Here is a 14130-nt window from a genome sequence, read left to right as displayed (position 1 = left end):
GTCCTTCTAGCTTCAAGAACGAAGCAACCAGACACCAAGAAATGCAGCCCAGAAAGGCACAAAGGCCGAGAAGCACCAAGTTCTGGGGTGAATCTGGCAAACTCCCTGGGGATACCTCAGGTTCCTGATTACCCTGCCACGGATTGGCCCAGGCTGCTGGCGGAGCCTGCCCCATTCCCACCCTAACACGTGGCCCATGGCTGATAGGCCACCATGTCTGCTCCCCTCAGGCTCTGCAGGCATGGACTACAGCTTCTGTAGCTTCCCTCCTCTCCACACTTGGGCCCTGTGAGCAAAATAATCTCATTCAGCTGCCCGAGGGACTCACCTGTCCTTCATTCATTCCCTGAGCATTTTCCAACCCCTGCTATGCATTGGGCCCCTATTAATTCTGTGATAATAATCATCGTAGTAAATAAAAACAATTGCCTTCATAGTAATAACTTGGTGAAGTGAGGGATACGCAGAGGAAAAGGCTGTCTCTGATCCCACAAAGCTCTCACTGCTAGGGCCAAGCCAGCAATGAGTCTTATATTTCAAAAAATAGTTTATTTGAGAAATAAAGACAGGTGACCTAAATGCAGCTCATTTGCCACTTAAAATGTCACCTACCCCGCCCCAAAAAGGTCAAAGAGGAGTCACAATTGGAGAAGGAAGTGGGAAGGGGGAAAGTAAGTAGGGAGGGGTCAGCATTGGGAAGGGGTAAGGTGGGGATGGGAAGAATAGGGTTGGAGAGCGAGGAGGACTGGAGAGCCCTCTGGCCTCTCCAGGCTACAAGCCTGCACTTGCTGCCTTGCTCCATCTGTCCTAAAGCAAAGAAGCCTTCATTCATTCATTCATTAAGGATTTCGTGGACTCTTTCTGAATGTGAGATTTGCACTGGTGCACAAAAATGAGTATTCCCCATATCCTTGCCCTCAAAGAGCTCAAAGTCTCTGGGCTGGGGGAGGACTTTTTGTAAACAATTACGAACATTGGGATAAGAAATGGCAGAGAAGAAAAGCACGCAACCAGGACCCACCTGTGGCCTGTGGGATCTGGGAGCACTTCAGAGAGGAAGTGATTTGTGTTTAATTGTATTCATTTTCTCTTCTTTTCTTTTCTTCTCTTCTCTTTTCCTTTTTCCTTTTTTCCCAGATAGAGTCTTACTTTGTCTCCCTGGGTAGAGTGCAGGGATGTCATCATAGCTCATAGCAACCTCAAACTCTTAGGCTCAAGTGATCCTCTTGCCTCAGCCTCCTGAGTAGCTGGGATTATAGCCATGTGCCACTACACCCAGCTATTTTTTTTCTTATTATTTTTAGTAGCGATGGGTCTCCCTTTTGCTTAGGCTGCTCTTGAACTCCTGATCTCAAGCAAGCTACCACCTCGGCCTCCCAGAGTGTTAGTGTCTATAGGCATGAGCCACCACACCCGGCCACTACATTCATTTTCCCATATGAATTAGTAATACATTCACAAGTTCAAAATCTTAAAGGCACAAAAGGATGTATGCCTGGTGATGGTCACAGAACTCTGGGAATGTACTAAAAATCATTGAATTGCATACTTAAATGGGCAAATGATACTGTATGTGACTTATATCTCAATAAAGTTGTATTTTAAGAAGAGTTTGTGTCTCCATCCCACCTTTGGCCCTGGTCCCTGAAGTCAAGCCATATTGTGAGTTTCTTGGGTTATCTTTTTTGTTGGGGTGGGGTAGGTGACATTTTAAGTGGCAAATGAGCTGCATTTAGACAAGTAGTCCACTGGGCAGCGGGGTGTTCCTGGTAGAGATATGACCATGAAAGCTTACAGTTCTGGGAGTGCCCCACTAGCTGGTCCTGGAGAAGGAGGTGGCAGAATGGCAAGGGATAAATGGGGTCCAGTGAGCAAAGCTATGGATACCACAGGTGGTGGCAATACCATCTCCCTGGTATTGCCAGACCCATGGGTCCATCTGCCTGTCACCCAAGCCAATCAACAGAGAAGCAGATGAGAGATCAACGTTTTCATTTTTATCTACAGAAAAGCCAGCAATTCCAGAAAACAGCAAGGATACCTCCTCCAAGAACTGCTCTGCCCTCCTCTTTCCCTTTGCTACTTTTATTCTCACAGTAAAAGTAAAACATCAGGGGGAGATGCCTGTGGCTCAAAATGGTAGGGCGCTGGAGGTGGTGGGTTCAAACTCAGCCCTGACCAAAAACTGCAAAAAAAAAAAAAAAAAAAAAAAAGTAAACATCAGGGATGTTATTACTCATCATAGTACACATTAAATAGATTCCTTCCTCCTCATAGGTTACAATGTTACACAGTATCTTCCTATCTAAAGTGGTTATATTTTCAAAGCATTTTTATTTTAGACAAAATTTATGGTTAGTCAACACTTCACTGGGTGCACAGAGGTCCCTGGGTCCTTGACCAGAAGTACCATGGAGTCCAGTTGTCTTGACAGTAGGCCTTGAAGTGAATTAACAGTCCCCAGATGTTGGCACACAGGCTCATCCGCCTTGTTAGGACCTGACTGGCCGTGCCTGGCGTGAAATGACCGTTGAGGTTAACAGCAGCTGCTAACACTGCTACATGTCTTTTGTGTTCCTTAACCTTCTATCTGTGAGTCAGAAGACAATGGGAACTCTCCCTTTGTTGAGGACCCTCAGGGAACATGATGCCTCAGTTTCTCTCTCATTTTTCCCCATTGAGAAGGAGAAACTAGTACAGGAGAGCTGACTCTGGGCCCAGGGATTTCCATCCCTGCCTCATTTAATCTTCAGAACAACCTTGAGAGGCAGATATTATTATTACCAATTTACAGATGGGGAAACTAAGATTCAGAGAGATTAGGAAATTTGCATAAAGTCCCCGACTGGTAAACGGTGAGGCTGGGATTGAACCCAGATCTTTGTGGAATTACATTTCACTGCCCTCCCCTGGGCCATGTGTGGCTCTTTACTGCTTGGTAGGCCTGTTTGAAGAATTAAAAGAGGTAACCCTTTAAAGCACTTGGCACCTGACCCTTGTTAAGTGACCCTCAGTGGTTCTCGACCTTCCTAGTGCCGCTATCTATTTTCATTGTTAAAAAGGGGTTGAGACCTACAGGTTGAGAACCGCTGCTTAAGAGCACAATCAACTGAGAGGAAAGGGGCAGAAATAGGTATAGTTGCTTTTCACAAAGGCACCCGACCTTGACTACATCTTGAAAGCACCTGGAGAGCTTGTAAAACTCAACATACCCAGACTACACCTCAGCCCAACAAAATCAGAGCCTGGTATATTGGCTCGTTCACAAACCTGCATTCACTCTCCCACTCCCCACCCCAGCCTCATCCTGATGCCCACACTCCAGACACCCCAGGCCACGTGCCTTCCCCACCCTCTTGAGCCCTGGAACGAGTGTTCCATGTGCTCCCTCTCCTTTCTTCTTTCTCCTCCCTCCCTTCTCCATCTGGTGACACCTATTCATTCTCTAAAATCCAACTCAAATATCACTCCCTCTGCCTTTCCAGGAGCAAATGCATTGCGTGGTTTTTCCTGCTCCACAAATGCTTTGGACAGAACTCTGCAAGGAGGTTCATTATCCAGATGTGTTCTCTCCCCACATCCACCCCCGGCTTAATAGCCTGGGGCCCAGCTTGGTGTCATGACTATTTATGAGTGTTTAACGAGATCTTTGTTGTAATTTGAATAAATAGTAATGCTGTTACATCTGAGTAATTTTTTTGCCTTTTTAAAAACTGTGTTGCATTCATTCTATCGTTTGGCTACTTCAAAAGGGAAGATTTAAGTCCAGATATTTTGAGTGGAAAATCACCCTGGCTGCACAGGTCAAACCAGGACAGGGAACCACAGAACAGTAGGGAAATTTCCTTTCCAGATGAAATCTACACCACCTGAACTAGCAACTCAGCAAAGTTTGCAGAAAGAAGAAAGACAGGCCAAAGGATTTATGGGTCAGTGAACCCTGGGAGAGCTGTAAAACAGTTTCCCACACTGGGGTGCCCCTAGAACAGCCCAGAAGGGGGCTAGAGATTGGAGGTAGACTCAAAAGAGCCTGGTGTGGGAGGGCTAGAAGCATAGGCTAAGCCAGGTGCAGTGGCTCACACCTATAATCCTAGCTACTTGAGAGGCTGAAGTGGGAGGATTCCTTGAGGCCAGGAGTAGGAGTCTGCAATGAACTATGATCATGTCACTCCTCTTCAGCAATAGAGTGATACTCCCATTTCTTTAAAAAAAAAAAAAAAAGGAGGGGGTGTGGCTCAGTCAGTAGAGCACGGGCCACATACACAGAGGCTGACGAATTCAAACACAGCCTGGGCCAACTAAACAACAATGACAACTGCAACAAAAAAATAGCCAGGTGTTGTAGTGGGTGCCTGTAGTCCCAGCTATTTGGGAGGATGAGGCAAGAGAATCGCTTAAACCCAAGAGTTTGAGGTTGCTGTGAGCTGTGATGCCATGGCACTCTACTAAGGGTAACATAGTGAGACTGTCTCAAAAAAAAGGTGAGGAGGGGCATAGGTTAGAAAATTGAACCACAAAATAACATAGAATTTGATATAAAGGTAGGAGGGCATGTTTTCAAGGCAGTAAATCAATAAATTAATGTTTTCCTCATTCTAGGTAAGCAAAGGTAATGTGGTTTAGAGACTTGGCAGTACGCAGTGTGGCTTCAGGAACTAGATTGCTGGGTTTGCATCCAGCAAATAGGACCTTGGGCAAGTTATTTAACGTCTCTGTACTTCACTTTCCTCACTTATAAAATGGCGACTGTAGGGCAGTTCCTGTATCTCAGTGGGTAGGGCTCCGGCAAAACACATTGAGGTTCACAGTTTGAACCCGGCCCTGGCCACCTAAAACAACAATGACAACTGCAACAACAACAACAAAAATAGCCAGGTGGCGGCTGCCTATAGTCCCAGCTAGTTGGGAGGCTGAGGCAAGAGAATCTCTTGAGCCCCAGAGTTAGAGGTTGCTGTGAGCTGTGATGCCACAGCACTCTACCCAGGGCAACAGCTTGAGACTCTGTTCAATAAATAAATAAATAAATAAATAAAATGAGGACTATCATAAAATCTACCTTAAGATTTTTATGAAGATTAAATCATAAAATTTTCCAAAACTAGTGCATGGCATATAGTAAGTGTTCAATGACTGTGAGTGATTATTCAGTGTTTTGTTAATCAATACCTACTGAGTGTTTCAGTTACTGTATAAGAAAACCACCCTAAAACTCAGTGGTTTGAAATAACAAATGAATTTACCTTGCTCACAATTCTGTAGACCAGCAGGGTTAGGCTAAGTTGAGCAGTTCTTGTGTTAGATTCTCCAGAGATCACTCAAGTGGCTGCAATCATCTGGCAGATGGGCTGGGGCTGAGTGGTGGTCTAAGATGGCCTCACTCATAGATCTGGTGACTGGAGCAGGCTGTCAGGCCACATGTTATAGCAACATGTCTTCAATAGGCTGCCTAGACTTCTTCCCTTTGTGGTCCGGGGTTCCAACAATTACCCAAAGAAACAAACCCTGGTAAGTGAATGCTTTTCAAGCTTTTCCTTGCATCATCTTTGCTCATTTCCCATTAGCCAAAGCAAGTCGCAAAATCAAGTCCAGATTCAAAGGACGGACACACAAACTTTGTATCTCTAGGAAGAGAGGCAAAGTCATGCAAAGGTGCACGTGTCAGGGATGGGAGCATTTTTATAGCCATGTAAATGTTTGGTCTGTGATTCTGGGCACCAGCTATATAAGCAGAGCTCACTTCTGGAAGCTGGAAGGGATGCTTTTCTGGTCCTCAAGGCTCAGGATAGGAAGAGAAGGATTAAGACAACATGCAAAACAACTGTACTGCAAGGTCGGAACATGGTAAGTGCCCTAAGATAGGAAGAGTGAAGTGCTAGGGGAGTTCAGATAAGAGAGAACTTTATTTTACAGCTTATGTGGAGTGTCAGTGGGTTGAGAAGCTTTGTTAGCTTAACCTTGAAGTGTGGTTAGAATCTGAACATATGGAGAGAAATTATATTCCAGCTGAAGAGAAGAGCAAAGTTGGGAACTTTCCCAAGACATGTTTGGGAAATCCAAATCCCTCTAGTAAAGCTGGAATGTGGGGCCATGAAGGGGATTGCTGGGTATAAGACCGGAAAGATAAGCTGGAGTCCAGTTGTGGGTGAGCTTGCATTTTAACTTAATTCTGCAGGCAATTGAGAGCCATTGAATATTTCTCAGGTGACAAGTGAAATAAACTGCTTTGTAAGAAGACTCCTTTGCCAGTGGTGGATAGGATGGCTTGGAGTGGGGAGCAAGAATGAAAGAGGTGGTCCTAGTGAGTCTACAGAGAGGGGTTGGCCAGGGCAGTAAGCATGGGAAATATCTGGACAGTTCCTGATGAGTAACTGTAAACGGGCATGAAAATGTGTCAAAGGTGACTCCATGTTTGCCAGGCTCATTGCCTGGAAGATGGTAGGGGTGATAAGATTTACTCAGGGGTGTTTGAACAGAAACAGGTCTGAAAGGAATTTGTGGGTACAAGGACTGTGGGACATCCAGGTGATATCTGACTGGACAGGTCCTACAGCATACTGAGTATGGAAGGAGGAAGAAGAGAAAGGAGAGTCGAGCTTGCTGGGGCAACATTGAAGACAGCATTTCAAGACAGTTAACTGTCAACAGCTGTGGCCAAATGCTTACGAAGGAAGAGTTAGGCCAATCAGCAACATAAAGGTCACAGATGACTGCCCAGGACAGCAGAGGAGACTGAAGTCCCAAATGCTCTTAGGATCGAGCAACAGGCATCCTGCTGTCTGGAATTCAAGGTTAGGAAGATCCCCTTACTTATGTGACCAGGCACTGGCCCTCTTTCTACTTCAAACCTACTAGGCAGCAGGAAATCTTTTTTTTTGCAGTTTTTGGCTGGGACTGGGTTTGAACCCACCACCTCCAGCATATGAGGCTAGCACTGTACTCCTTGAGCCACAGGCACTACCCTAGGCAGCAGGAAATCTTAAAAGTAAAATCAACATTGCCATTCCTTCCTTCCTAAAAGAAGAAGGCTGCTGGAGGTTGGGACTGTCCAAGAAGATAGGTGTTGACATTGACATTGGTGGGACAGGTGACTGTTTACTTCCTAGTGGAGCCCTACTGTGTGTTTTCATAGCTCAGAATAGTTCCCCAGCCCCCTCTCCACCCCCAGGCACCTCTTTTCCCTCTCTGTATCAGGATCCTCTTTTGAGGGGGTAAGGTGTGGGTTCAAAGGGTTCAAGACTACTAAATTTCCTAATTCTTTCTCCCAGCAGGGTTTCTAAGGAGGGAAGGACTAATAACTGACTGTACAAAATAAGCATTTTGATTGGGATGAAACTTCCCCATCGGGGCTCAGCACCCATAGCACAACGGATACAGCGCTGGCCATGTGCACTGAGGTTGGCGGGTTCAAACCCAGCCCAGGCCCGCTAAGCAACAATGACAACTGCAACAAAATAACAGCCGGGTGTTGTGGTGGGCGCCTGTAGTCCCAGCTACTTTGGGAGGCTGAGGCAAGAGAATTGCTTAAGCCCAAGAGTTTGAGGTTGCTGTGAGCTGTGATGTCACAGTACTCTTCTGTCTCAAAAAAAAAAAGGAAAAAAGAAATTTCCCCACCTCTTATACAGTTGATTAAAGGATTACATGGGCAGATCCAGGTAAGGAAAAAAAGGGGGGGGGTGAATAGAAGACAGTGGAAGCGATGACTCCAGTCTATCGGATTGCTACAGTTTCTACATGGGGCTTAAAAGATATACAGGGGCAGACGGAACATTGACCTCCCTGGACACTCTCTGAAAACCTGATTTTTTTTAACCAGGTGAATGTACTACTTTCGGAAATATTTTTATTTATTCATTTATTTAGTTAGTTAATATTTTGAAACAGAGTCTCACTTTGTTGCCCTCAGTAGAGTACTGTGGCGTCATAGCTCACAGCAACCTCAAACTCTTGGGCAGAAGCAATCCTCTTGCATCAGCTTCCTGTATTTGGAACTACAGGTGCCCACCACAACAACCAACTATTTTTACAGCCAGGGGTCTCTCACTCTTGTTCACGCTAGTCTCAACCTCCTAAGCTCAGGCAATCCACCCACCTCGGCCTCCCAGAGTGCTAGGATTACAGGCATGACGTGCTGCACCCAGCTGAAAATATTTTTAAAAATATGACCACATGTATCTTTTCCTTCTGGCAATAACTAATCATTTACTTCCGTTAGATAACTAAAAGCCACATACCATTTCTCTAGAGCTATCTTCACAGGACTCAGGGAATTCCCACAGACTCAGGGAATGTTAGACTGAAAGGAAAATGAGGGTCACCAAATCTTGTTTTACAATTGACAAAAGTAAAACCAGAGACTTCAGTGACTTGGCCAGGGTTGAAGAGCTCTTGAACCTTATTTTATTTTACTTTTAAAATTGTGATGATGACCCCTGATGATGAACAAAATCTGAAATACTTCTGGTCGTCAGCATTTTGGACAAAGGATATTCATTCTGTACTATACATGAGCGGGCATATACACACTGCTGTTTCTTTTTCTTTTTAATAACTAGAAACCTAAAAGTTATATTTTACACTTTTGTGTTTATTTTCATAGTTTACTTTTAGTTTTTATGGGTACATAAAAGTTGTACATATGTATGGGGTACATGTGTTATTTTAGTTTGGGGGTACATAAGAGTTGTTTATTTACTTTTAGTTTTTATGGGTACATAAGAGTTGTACATATTTATGGGATACATGTGTTATTTTAATACAAGCATACGACGTGTAATGAGCAAATCAGGGTAATTGGGGTATCCATCACCATGAACTTTCATCATTACTTTGTGTTGGGAACATTCGATATCTATTCCTCTAGTTATTTTGAAATACACAATAAACTATTATTAACTGTAGTTTAAAAAAAAAATTGTGATGATGGCCTGGGCTGCTTGCTGGAAGCTTGAGATTTTCTGAGTCTTCCAAGGAAAAGGAAGACCTTCTGCCCCACACCAGTCCCAGCTATGGCTGACGGATCAGTGACTTGGTTTCCCTCTCCTCCTTCTCCAGCTGGTCATCATTCCTCCAAAGTATCCATGGGTTGAAGCAGGGAGGGACACTAGTTTGGAAATGGAAACTCAGCTCAAGCTGTGCTTCCCTCTCTCCTTAAACAGCCCTTATTTGCCTTTGGGATATAGACTCAACAAAAGGGAGAATGATTCTTCCTTAGATAGTCCTGGCCACACTTTTGGAGGCATCCTTCCCTCGCCTCTGTCTCTGTAGTACACCATCAACAAAGTTTAATTCTTGGTGGGAAAAATTAGCTCTAACAGCAGGACTGTTTCCTAGCGTGGTTTGGCAACGGGGCGATTGAGGATGGGAGAGGAGCCTGCGGAAACAGGCTACTTCCTGGTTGTGGGAACATTGTTTTGTGGAAAAGGGAGTTAAGGAAAAGAGTAAGGACAGTCTGTAATTTCCATAAAGGTTCTGGTGATTCGCTTGATTTTGACTATAAGGCAGGCCCTGGGGTGACAGGAGGAAGGTAGCGAGCTTAACTGCTTACAACACAACAAATGTTTTCAGGCATTTTTCTGGGGACAAAATGTCCAGCCCATCCTGAGACACACTCCATGCTCCTCCGACCTGGTCAACAGATGCACAGTTCAAAGTCCTGAAGCTGAACTTTCTCACCGAGCCAGAGATAAGTCAGCCATTTTCACTGGCTGGCAATGATTAACCCACCTCTCCCTCCACCTGTTCTCCGGAACATGTTTTTGTAAAAGATGAATTGGGTCACTCACTGAGAAGGTGACAGCAATTGATCCAGCTAGCTTCACCTGTCCCCTACTTAACACCTCCCCCACTGGTCACTTGGTAGGAAAAGGGGAAAAAAGCATGCAAAAGATGAAACTTTAAGAAATAAAAACTTTCATCTTGTAGTTAGGGCTGTAAGTCTTCAGAGAAATCTACCCCCGGCTGCTCACACGGAGCTGTGGATTGAAGGTTTTGTGCCCCTGTTGTGATGTGTGGATAAGACCCATTCTAGGGATAATAACTGATTGAAGGGCAGACCAGTAACTCCCCTCCCTGCCTAGGGCCCCAGCCAGAATAGAATATTTGGCTTCAGTTAAATCAGACTTTCTTTTTAGTAATAAATACAATTTTTGATGAGGTGCATGGTAAATTATGGCTGTTTCCCCTCCTTGCTTTCCCGTCTGCAAATAAACTTATTTGAGTGAATGAGTCAACCTTGCCCTGGGAGAAGGTGCCAGTACCCTGGAACCAGCTGCCTTATTTAACAATAGACCAGACTGTACTTTCCTTCATGTTCTGCCCAAATCAAGATTCTGAAGCCTCTGGATTTCTATTTTTGGAGAAAATGGCTCAGGAGCCCCTGCGAACGTACCTAACCAAAAGAAACCTACACTCCGAAGGTCATGTCCCTAGAGGACACAAATAACTCTCGAGTTTTCTCTGCTGAAGACAAAATAATAGGGAGCTCACCGATAACAACCGAGATGTGGTTTCCATCTGAGGATCCCGCAGTTATATAGTGGTGTAAATGTCTGGCCTCTGCCGTCTCACTAGAGTGGCAGGGGCCTCCAGGACAGCCAGAATTTAACTTTCAATTCCTCTGAGAGCCATGCATAGTGCTTTGCTCAGAAAGTGTTGGTTGAATTAAACTGGAGAACTTTTTTTTTTTTTGAGACAGAGTCTTACTCTGTACCCCTAAGTAGAGTACCATGGCATCATAGCTCATAGCAACCTCAAACTCTTGGCCCAAGAGATCCTCTTGGGACAAGAGTCCCAAGTAGCTGAGACTACAGGTGCCCCCCCCCCCACAGCACCGAATTAGTTTTTCTATTTTTATTAATTTTTTTTTCACAGTTTTTGGCTAGGGTCAGGTTTGAACCCACCACCACTGGTATATGGGGCCTGCGCCCTAATCCTTTGAACTACAGGCACCACGCCCTTTTTTTTTTTTTTTTTTTAGAAACAGAGTCTCACTTTGTCATCCTTGGTATAGTGCTGGGGCATCACAGCTCACAGCAACCTCCAGCTCCTGGGCTTAGGCGATTCTCTTGCCTCAGCCTCCTGAGTAGCTGGGACTACAGGCGCCTGCCACAATGCCCAGCTATTTTTTTGTTGCAGTTTGGCCAGGGCTGGGTTTAAACCCGCCACCCTTGGTATATGGGGCCGGTGCTCTACTCACTGAGCCACAGGCGCTGCCCAGCTTTTCTATTTTTAATAGAGACGAGGTCTTGCTCTTGCCGAGGCTGGTCTGGAACTCCTCAGCTCAAGCAATCCACCCACCTCAGTGTCCCAGACTGCTAGGATTACAGGCGTGAACCACCGTGCCCAGCGCTGGAGAACTTCTTGAGAGGGAAGATGGCAAGACTTAGGTGGGGATGGTGGGATACCCTCTCTGGAGATAGTTCTCTGAGGAGTGGATGTTTAGCAAAATCAGGGGCCACTCAAATGCACAATATTCTCCTCATATATCCACAAAACCTTCAAGTATCCAGAATTTTTAATTCAGTCAGCTTTCTAACAGGCTCCAGTCCCTTGGGGCCTCATCTATTTTTGCGTATAATAAAAATTTGCTGGAGGAAGCAGGAAAGGGCCAGAGCCTAGAAAGGTGGGGACTAGTCTCATGATGTGATACACAGTTGCTCTGACCAAAAGTGTCCCCCTGCCTGGCAAGTGGCCTTCCAGAGAGGCATGCCCACTGCCACTGTATACCCAGAATGGGATCTCAGCTCCATGAGGACCCCTTATCCACAACAGCAGGCTCCCTGAGGTTCCTCAGAAGATAGCACTCTCCACTTGCTCCCCACATGCTGAGCATGTGATGGAGCCCCATCTGACTCAGAGACCCTGGTTCCCAGGAGCCCTGCAGAGAGACCCAGACAGTGGGAATATTTGGATAGATATTGGATTCTAAATAGATATTTGGATTCTAAATATTTGGATATTTTGTCAGAGGGTCTACCCTTTTTGTCCTCACCTGACCTCAGACCATAGAAACTCCAGTCTCAGAGATCACTGCAATAGTTACTCAACACTTTCTAGGAAAGTTTACCTGGGAAGAGGGAACAGTCTGTCTTTCGGGGGAGGCCACTTCCTGCAGCCCAGTAGTCCTGACAATGCAGAACATACATGCCCACCCCAGCACTGCCCTGCACAAGCATAGGCTTCCTTTGCACCTCTCCATGGCCACCTCTGCATTACCTGCTCTTTAGGCAAGCTATGGTGGGAGACAGTTGCTTGGACTAGCAGAAAACGATGTGGTCAAGGGCAACTAGAGTCAACTTGAGCTGGGCGGGAGCTACGGAGGGTCAGAGATGAGACTGCAGCTCATGCCTCCTGGATGATTACTTAATCATTTCCAGCATGGAATGCTGTCAACCTTTGCTACAGACTGAGTTTCTATTCCCTGTCCCCAAACTACCCCTTACATGTCAATATGGACTTTCTAATGGGAAATTCAGGGAGTTATTATTTTCTTTCTTTCTTTCTTTCTTTTTTTTTTTTTTTGAGACAGAGTCGCACTTTATCGCCCTCAGTAGAGTGTTATGGCGTCACAGCTCACAGCAACCTCCAACTCCTGGGCTTAGGCGATTCTCTTGCTTCAACCTCCTTAGTAGCTGGGACTAAGGTGCTTGCCACAGCACCTGGCTATTTTTTGTTGTTGTTGCAGTTTGGCCAGGGCTGGGTTCGAACCTGCCACCCTCAGTATATGGGGCCGGCGTCCTACCCACTGAGTCACAGGCACCGGCCCATTCAGGGAGTTTTGAAAAAAAGTTTTATTTCCACTGACTTATCTTTCAAAATGCATGAATTTGTCACCTGATTCATTCCTCTCCTCCTTTCACAATCCTAGGTGGCCCAAGTATGAGGGTTTTGGTCTTTCTACTGTTTGCAGGCTGACATATATATTGCTTTGGAAATGTGTCTGTTCCAGAACCTGAATTGTTAGTCCAAAGAAGCACAGGCACCCCATGGGCAAAGGGCTGGTGAGAGTAACTGCACCATGGCCCTTTGTCCAGGGAAAGGAGAGCAGCCGCCCTCTATGCATCCAGACAGAGGCAGATGCAGTGTCTCGAGCTTTCTTTCATGTATATAAGTATGAAAGTTCAATTTGTGTGTATGTATATACATATACATATGAAAGAAAGCTCAAGATACGAATACTCTTTCTCAAAAAGAACTAGAAATTTCAAACTTTTTTCTATGGTCCCCAGTTATCTATTTCCTGGTGCTCTTATTTAGAACCATACGTTCATTGTACTGTTGTTACACGAACAACATTATTTCATCCTCTAACTTCAACTTTTTTATCCTATTACTTCAACTTATGAGTTAAAGTCCTAAAGGTCCTAACTGTAAGGTTAGTAAGTGAATTAATCCCTGCATTTAAAAATGATTACTTTCTATACAGGGGCAGTAGCATATGCCTATAGTCCCAGCTACTCAGGAGGCTGAAACAGGAGGATCACTTGAGCCCAGAAGTTCAAGACCAGCCTGGGTAACATAGTGAGATCCCATCTCAAAAAAATAAACAATCAAAATTATTACTTTCTGGCCCTAAAATGTATGGATCCAATACTGGGAAGACGATCGATCTCTCAACCCAGAAACAGGTCATAGATTCTAACATAACTAAACAAGGACCAGCAAGATGTCAGTCCCTAGTACAAAATAGAATTCACTATATTTTATTTTATGTATATATGTATGTATGTATTTACTTATTTATTTTGAGATGGAGCCTCACTCTATCACCCAGGCTAGAGTGCCATGGCATCAGTCTAGCTCACAGCAACCTCAAACTTCTAGATTCAAGCCTTGTTGAGTACCTGGGACTAAGGTGCCCACCACAATGCCCAGCTAATTTTTCTATTTTTAGTAGAGACAGGATCTTGCTCTTGCTCAGGTTGGTCTTGAACTCCTGAGCTCAGGGGATCCTCTCACCTTGACCTCCCAGAGTGCTAGGATTAGTGGTGTGAACCCCTGTGCCTGGCCAAAGCTACTTTATTTTATTTATTTATTTATTTATTTTGAGACAGAGCCTCAAGCTATCCCCCTGGGTAGAGTGCTGTGGCATCACAGCTCACAGCAACCTCCAACTCCTGGGCTCAAGCAAGT

Source organism: Otolemur garnettii, unplaced genomic scaffold (genome assembly GCF_000181295.1).
Source record: "Otolemur garnettii isolate 467f Iridium unplaced genomic scaffold, OtoGar3 scaffold00018, whole genome shotgun sequence".
NCBI lineage: Eukaryota > Metazoa > Chordata > Mammalia > Primates > Galagidae > Otolemur > Otolemur garnettii.
The sequence above is the reverse complement of the archived record's forward strand: the minus strand, read 5'-3'. Positions refer to the sequence as shown.